The 8,738-nt window shown below is 32.9% G+C and overlaps 1 long non-coding RNA gene across 1 annotated transcript; it reads left to right on the plus strand.

Annotated features, from left to right (window-relative positions):
• The first annotated feature begins 2,514 nt into the window (after window positions 1-2,514).
• Window positions 2,515-3,548, plus strand: LOC132724281 (uncharacterized). The gene is made up of 2 exons (XR_009624886.1): window positions 2,515-2,670; window positions 2,874-3,548. It is a non-coding gene; the product is annotated as an uncharacterized LOC132724281 (long non-coding RNA).
• The last annotated feature ends 5,190 nt before the right edge of the window (window positions 3,549-8,738 follow it).

Below are 8,738 nucleotides of genomic sequence, written 5' to 3' on the forward strand. Positions count from 1 at the left end.
TTTGTGCCACCAGTGTTATGCATGCAAATTTGGACAAAAGAAGGACCAGAAGTCCACTGATTATAACTGAACCGGAACATGCTGACGATAACAGTAACAACTTTTTTTTGTAAAAACGAATATTTTTTGTCAAAAACGATTTGAAATCTATTCTCTATTGTATAAAACTAATAAAGAAAATAATCAATCGTAAAAATACTAACATTGGCTCTCCCACGTGGAGGAAATAAAAGTATCTATCTATCATACTGAAGGGAAACAAGTGTGCACATTTCATTTCCACTTTTTTCGCAGAAAGAGTCATTCGTTTTGGCAGTTGCTAATTTCATTTAAATAGCAGCTTTATAGACAAGTAAATGCACTAAAAGACTTCGTTACGTGGTACCAATTAATATGCATGTATCAACTATGTTACACCTAAAATATCTATGTCACTTGTCAATTGATCACAGATACCGACAGCACAAGATGCGCTGTATTTTTGTTTATAATTTATCCTTCTACTTACGCTTTAAACCGATAAATCAAGTAAAAATAGAAATCCTATTTATAGAAACGAACTGGGATTACCGGAGTAACTAAAACAGCTTAGATTTCCGTAATATTACTTCGTCTGATATTGTCACGATTGCAGCGAAAACCTAGACTGGTTTCCCGTTCCATCATGCACTCACAAATGTAAGCAGGAAACCACCTAACTGGAAAAACAAATGGCCGCAAGCCCATATAGATCTTCAAATATCATTTGCGCGGCCATCAATCTTTTTAAGCATTTTCATATAGACGCCGATTTTAAAGAATAGTCTGTCCCAAATGGAAACTTAACTTTTTTCAACCACAAGAAAAGAAAATGTTATATAGTGTTGTGTAGGTTAAGCCATGGTAATATATTTGCTGCCAATTTTGGAAAATATCTGGTGGCCATAAGGTACTATCTTCGCGATTACGTTTATTTTATTATCATTATGATTATCATTATTACGATATGGCCAAGGAAAGGATTAGCTAATGCATTCATAATTGTTTATTTGCTGAGCTACTTAACGACCTTAAGTAGGTCCAACCTCAAACAATAAAAAGAAAACATCAATTTCATTACTATAATCCGGTATGGAGTGTGTATGCAATAAGTAAATGCTTAACTTCACTGGGATGCACTGATTTTATTTTCAGTATCAAATATTTATTAACAATATTCAAAACACGTAAATAAGAAACTCATTTATTTCGTGCACATGTCTCATTTCTCTTTCATAATTACACAAAGTATAGTAGTCAATAGAAAGTATATCACGGTTAGAAAAGATAAAATGTAAGATTATGAAGTGTATTATGAAATGGCTTAGTGTTCCAGTAGTATTACTCGGGGTAAAATCGTCCTGAAGATCAGGAATTCGTTGTCCTATGGAACATAAGTATAAGGGTGAAAATTGCATTATTTGATTGATTGGGTCTTATTCTGAGAGAAATTGAACAGCGTCACATCATTGACGCCCTACAGAAACGCCTAAAACAGAATTTCTAGTTACAGCTCCGAAAATATTAAAATCAGTGACCGCAAGATTCCAGAAACGCATAACGCACACATTGAATAAAATACTGCGAAACATATTACAACTGCCACACATCACTTAACATCTGTTGCTGTGAATAAAAAACCTTGAGTTCCCTCGAAAATAATTAAACTAACAATAAATGATGATATTTGCACATTTTAATTTTTGACAAGAGGGCAAATGGAAAAGTATTACTATCGATAAATATCAATTTATTTTCTTCTTATTTGTCCTTAAAAACCAGAACTTCTCATGCCCATGCTTTCAAACAAATTCAAACAACTACTAGTTACCACACATAATCATTATCCCCATATAAGTTTATCATTGAAATACCTTCCCCGCTTGTACGTGGTCAGCCCGTCTGAGCCAATGCAATATAAGCGCTAATATTGAACATGTCACACCCAAAAACACGTCTGCTTTGCTTTTAGCTGTTTCAAACTTTAATCTTTTTAAACGTTGTTTATATTCTTCTTACTAGAGAAATCTAGGATTCACACAGGGGATTGGCTAAACGGAAAGAAGAAAGATCAATATTATCTTGATTATCAACCATTACAAATCAATTAGATCTATTTGGTATGTAAAATGATAATGCGATGTAATGCAATGATGTCAAGCAACAAACTTTCGAATGTATGGCAAAATATGTCAGATTAAAAAGTAATATTTTTGACAAACGCTGATATGATTTCATGTCAGCATTAAATTGCAAAGAATAGCGCTATAAATATTATTACTTTACAGATACATGTGGAAATTACCACATTTTAAAATGACGAAATGATCTAACGTGATTTTTAGCAAGAAGTAAGTATTGTCGAAACTTTGTCCATTAAGGCGCAGTATTCAAGCGGAACGTAACTATCAATCAAGTGTGTGACGTCTCGCATTCTTCTTTACGATCTTGTCGGTGATTGGCTGAAAAAACATCATCCCGCGTTGTAATAAACCTCATGTGTCAAGTGGTGTGTTTATATTTACATTCCCGGATATAATAAAACTATATAAGTAGACGAGTTTGTCTTTCAATTCAAATTAGTTTTATAAAACTACAATAACGCAGCAAAGAAAATAAAGTTAACAACTTTATATAATTGAATATATCAAGGTAATTTTAACGTTAAGATTTCTAATTTTAAGAAAGTAAAAACTTTATTTTATCATTTTAAGTCTGAAACAAGTCAAAATTATTTCTTTATTCTTTTCATTTCTATATTGTTAAACAATACATTTATTAATTTAAACTATAAACCATTTATATGCGGATAAGAGATTTACTTTTATAAATTTAAATGTTATTTTCTCTTTCAGTTTGAAGAGTTCCTTGCCATGCAAACTAGAAACGCAGCTTATCTACTCATATGCCTTATAGCATTACATATGGTGTCGGAAATTGCCACCCGACCACAAGCGAACTGCTGTCGGTACCGAAGGTGTCCTATTGGGAAAATGTGCGTAAATATTGGTTCCCGTTGTAGATGTAAGAGTAATCGTGTTATTTCGGCCTTTTTAGACATGTTCATAGGATCTCCAAAGGAACAAAAACTTTCAATAGAAGTTAGTGAGGAGGATGATCAACAGTTCTGGTAATAAGAGGGTACATCAATTCCAATTGTGATATTCAACTTTGTGATTATTATAACTACTAAATATCAATGAACATTTTTCATTTTTACCACTTGTGTTCATACTTGAGTGACTGAATTTTTATCTTCTCTGATGTTTAATATCTGTGTTGTGTGTTTTTAAGTTGAAATCCATGACTTTTAAATTTTCCTTACACTTAATTTATTTATTTATTTATTTATAAATTTATTTGAAAATGGGTGTGATATTTTAGATACATGTTTTATTTTCTATTTTATGTGCAATCTATATACAGTGTACATGTACACATATTTCAAATATACTCATTTTTTACATTTATTTGTTAGCCATTTGAACTTTATTGAATAATGATCTAGAAATAAAGAAATTGAATACTAATATTTCTTTGTGTCGTTTATATTACTTTATATATTAGTATGGAATCACTTTGCATTATCTATCGGAAAAAGATAAAAACCATGTAGTTCATAGGTTCCTATTGTTAGCATGACGACTTATAACGTTATTTGCCCCTACATGTGTGTCTGTTAAATGTCTTGTTCGGCTGCATTTGTTAACTGTCTATTATTTTCTTCTTTTTCATTAATGAATTATTAATTAACTATTGAGCAGCTAATGCTGAAGAGTATAAGTTCTCTGTCATTTCATTAAAGTATAAAGCCGAATAGTTTCTGCTTTGTTCGACTTATTAGTTAATTATATTGATAAGCCGTCTTAGAATACTAAACAAAATATTTTACAAAGGAGAAGAAACGGAGGAATAAAAAGAATATCATAAAACTTTATATAAAGAAATAATACCCTCGCTTATACATTCAGTTTTCAGTTAAAGTATTTCACCACCTTAGGACATTAACGCTTTATAAATGTTATGTCCTTGCTCATTATGCAGATAAGTATAACTTTACCGTTTCCCCGTAAACATTATCATTTGTCATCAAACGATAGTAAATCATATAGTAATTAAGTATTTTTTTTAATTTCATATTGAACTCTTTCGTCTGTAAACGATATTACTATTATTGTTGTTTAGGGAATTTCTAGCTTTCACTGGTGGAGGAATACATCAGAGGCATCTCTCCTTGCATTATCATTATTTAATTCAGGCTCTTTGAATTGCTACTTGGGTAGAACCAACAACGTTCCGTTAGCTAAATGGAATTAAATAGGATGAAATTGAATGAAAGCATTTAAGAACTTACAACAGGGCAAACTTGAAACGTCTTCAAGCCCGGTTCAATAAACCCAGCAGGCACATCAAAGTTGTTTCAACGTTGAATTATGGTCAGATTTCAACGTTGAAACAACGTTGGGTTTATATTCGGATTTGAAAGTTTAAACAATGTTGAAATTTCAATGTTGATACAACGTTGCAGCTTCAACGTTGGCACAACGTTGAAGTTTCAATGTCATTTCAACGTTGAAAACCCACAATACTTTAATTTTTGGATATAAAGCAAAGTAACCAAGTTTAACAAAATATCAAGACAATATTAAATACTTCAGATATTATATTTCAAAAATACAGTTCAAGTGCAGCTTAAATTCTTTTTAATAGTTTAACAATTAAGCTACAATCTTTTCCAATCTTTTCTTCTAGATCTTTCTGGGTAGGTCAAGTGTTTCATGATTGTGTTTGAGTACTTCTTTGGCTCTCTCTTACTGCTTCTGCAAATAAAAATAAGAAGTTTGTAGTTAAAAGTGACTTGGTCAATTTCAAATTATACATATAATTACTCAACTAAGTGATTTGTTTTTTTCTTAAAATGCTTATCTCTAAGATTTACATCATAAAACAGCATAGACATTGAAACACAGCTAAGTTTCATATTTCATAACAAAATTTTCTTAAAAAGAAAAAAAAAACAACATTTAATCAATTCCGTTGCAAATATAATTTTGTACAACTATGGGGGTATAATTTACACGTTTTAAGTTTCAAAATCCTAATTCAAAGAACATGTCCAGGAGATTTCCGCATGACTCGGTCATTTTTAGGCGATTTGCTTATTCTGTATATAAAGTGAACAAATTTTCTAGAAAAAAATCATTATTTAGAGCCAACCGTTCATACAGTGGTCTTCCAACTTAATATAAATGTAAATCAGTTCTGGTGTGTGTGTGACAAAAACGCGCATGAGAGAGCTTGATTTTGCAGGAATTTATCTCATGTACAGTTAGCCATTACAAAATAACGGTACGTACTTAAAAAAAAGTCTAGTAGATGGTATAAGCTAAAAGGATCTTCTTCACTGCTATATAAGACTTAAAGACACAGAGATTTAACTCAAGGAAAACAAGAGCAACTACTCAACGTTAAATAATCGCTATTCGGACCTGTTCTTTATATTAATATAAAGTCTTAAGAAATTTCGTAAAAAAACGCATCATTTTCTCGTGTCAACTGTTGAAAAACCATCCGACCAATATCGTTGCAAATTTGATTTTGAACAACTTTGGAGGGTCTTCTGTCTGCCTAAAGCCCTAACCCAAGTGATATGTCCAGGAGATTTCCGCGTGGCTTGGTCATTTATTTGCACCGCGATTTGTTCTTTCTCTATATAAATTTCGGAAAAATCATCATTTTCACATGCCTACCGTCAAAAACCATTAGACCAATTCCAATGCATATTCGATTTTGTACAACTTGAGAGGGTCTTCCTTATACATAAAAAGGCCTAAAGCCCTAACCAAAGTGATATGTCCAGGAGATTTCCGCCTGGCTTGGTCATTTTTTGGCAACGCGATTTGTTCTTTTTCTATATAAATTTCGGTAAAAACATCATTTTCACGAGCTTACCGTTCAAAAACCATTTGACCAATTCCGTTGCAAACTTAATTTTGTACAACTACGGAGGGCCTTCTTTACATGTTTTCAGTTTTAAAGCCCTAACCCAAGGAACATGTCCTGGACCAGGAGATATCCGCTAACTTGGTCATTTTTGCACCGCCACTTTGTTCTTTCTCTATGTAAATTATGGGAAAAACATCATTTTCACGAGCCTACCGATAAGAAACCATTTGATCAATTCCGTTGCAATTTTGATTTTGTACAACTATGGAGGGTCTTCTTTACATGTTTTAAGTTTTAAAGCCCTAACCCAAGTAATATGTCCAGGAGATTTCCGCATGGCTTGGTCATTTTTTGCACTGCGATTTGTTCTTTCTCTATATAAATTTCGGAAAAAAACATCATTTTCACGAGCCTACCGTTCAAAAACCATTTGACCAATTCCAATGCATATTCGATTTTGTACAGCTTTAGAGAGTCTTCTTTGTACATAAAAAGGCCTAAAGCCCTAACCCAAGTGATATGTCCAGGAGATTTCCGCCTGGCTTGGTCACTTTTTGGCAACGCGATTTGTTCTTTTTCTATATAAATTTCGGAAAAAACATCATTTTCACGAGCCTACCGTTCAAAAATCATTGGACCAATTCCGTTGCAAACTTAATTTTGTACAACTACGGAGGGTCTTCTTTACATGTTTTCAGTTTTAAAGCCCTAACCCAAGGAACATGTCCTGGACCAGGAGATATCCGCATGGCTTGGTCATTTTGCACCGGCAATTTGTTCTTTCTCTATGTAAATTATGGGAAATACATCATTTTCACGAGCCTACCGATAAAAAACCATTTGATCAATTCCGTTGCAAATTTAATTTTGTACAACAATGGAGGGTCTACGTTACATGTTTTAAGTTTTAAAGCCCTACCCAAGGCACATGTCCAGGAGATTTCCGCATGGCTTGGTCATTTTTTGAACCGGTAATTTGTTCTTTCTCTATGTAAATTATGGGAAAACATCATTTTTACGAGCCAACCGTTCAAAAAGCATTTGATCAATTCCGTTGTAAATTTGATTTTGTACAACTTTAGAGGATCTTCTTTACAAATAAAAAGGCCTAAAGCCCTAACGCAAGTAATATATCCAGGAGATTTCCGCGTGCCTTGGTCATTATTTGGCACCGCGACTTGTTCTTTCTCTATATAAATTTCGGAAAAAACATCATTTTCACGAGCCTACCGTTCAAAAACCATTTCATCAATTCCGTTGCAAATTTAATTTTGTACAAAAATGGAGGGTCTACATTACATGTTTTAAGTTTTAAAGCCCTAACCCAAGGCACATGTCCAGCAGATTTTCGCATGGCTTGGTCATTTTTTGCATTGGCAATACGTTCTTTCTCTATGTAAATTATGGGAAAAACATCATTTTTACGAGCCTACCGTTCAAAAACCATTTGATCAATTCCGTTGCAAACTTAATTGTTTACAACTATGGAGGGTCTTCTTTACATGTTTTAAGGTTTGAAGCCCTATGCCAAGGAATATGTCCAGAAGATTTCCGCGTGGCTTGGTCATTTTTTGGCAACGCGATTTGTTCTTTCTCTATATAAATTTCGGAAAAAAAAACATCATTTTTATGAGCCTACCGTTCAAAAACCATTTGATCAATTCCGTTGCAAATTTGATTTTGTACAACTATTGAGGGTCTACTTTACATGTTGTAAGTTTCAAAGCCCTAACCCAAGGAACATGTCCAGCAGATTTCCGCGTGGGTTGGTCATTTTTTGGCAATTTGCTCTTTCTGTACATAAAGTGTATAAATTTTCGACGTGTATAATTCTGTATATGGTAAAAAATGTATTAGTTTCTTAGATCTAATTATATGAAGAGTGATATCAGTATTGTCGAATTTATAAGTGTTCGTACCATCAATGGTTCGATCCATTATAAAATTAATTGGCTTCACTTTACTTAAAAGTTATATCTTTAAACTATATGTTCATCTTTTTGAAGCATTGAAGGAAGGTAAGAGCTATATTATTAAAATTCACTCTTTCAGTACCTTCTGTAGACACAAATAGTAAAAAAATTGGCATGTGAAAATTAATATCAGATATTTCAATCCAAGATATGTTTTATACTCTAGACGTTTCTCTCCCTAGACGTTTCATACCTAAATGCATGGCTCACTTCCACTTTGGCAATCTTTTACTCCAGAATATTGATTTATTATAGATACTGGCTGAATTTTCTAATCACAATATGATGCGTTTTGATGAAATAATTAAAATGTTACCTCTTTTATTCCCTTCTCATTCTGATCAACTAACGGTCACTTATTGAATTTAAAACCGTTGACATCAATTTAAAGTTTGTTAAAACAAGTTTAGTCAGGAGTATTTTTATATGAAATTTGGAAGCGGACTGTCTTGAAAACGATTCACATCTGTTTTGGGTCGTATTGAGTATAACTGTAAGTAGCTTTAATAACCATACTCCATATGGTGCTTTTTTGTCGCTATACAAAGTTGCATTGTTTAAATGCAAACTTGTTAATTTTCAGACACATTCTCGGGACTAAAAACTGCACTGGTCCTATACCCAACCACAGCCAGATTTACTCTTATACAGACTTTAAATATGGATGACATAAAGGACACAATTGCTTCTTCAATAAACAAAGATGATCTAATCATCAATAGTAACAGTGAAACCATTAGTGGAAGCTAGAGAACGTCCCTGTATTGAAGGACATACAGAGGAAAATAACAAAACCCTTCG

This window comes from Ruditapes philippinarum, unplaced genomic scaffold (assembly GCF_026571515.1).
Source record: "Ruditapes philippinarum isolate M1 unplaced genomic scaffold, ASM2657151v2 ctg107_1_1_1_1, whole genome shotgun sequence".
Classification (NCBI taxonomy): Eukaryota; Metazoa; Mollusca; class Bivalvia; order Venerida; family Veneridae; genus Ruditapes; species Ruditapes philippinarum.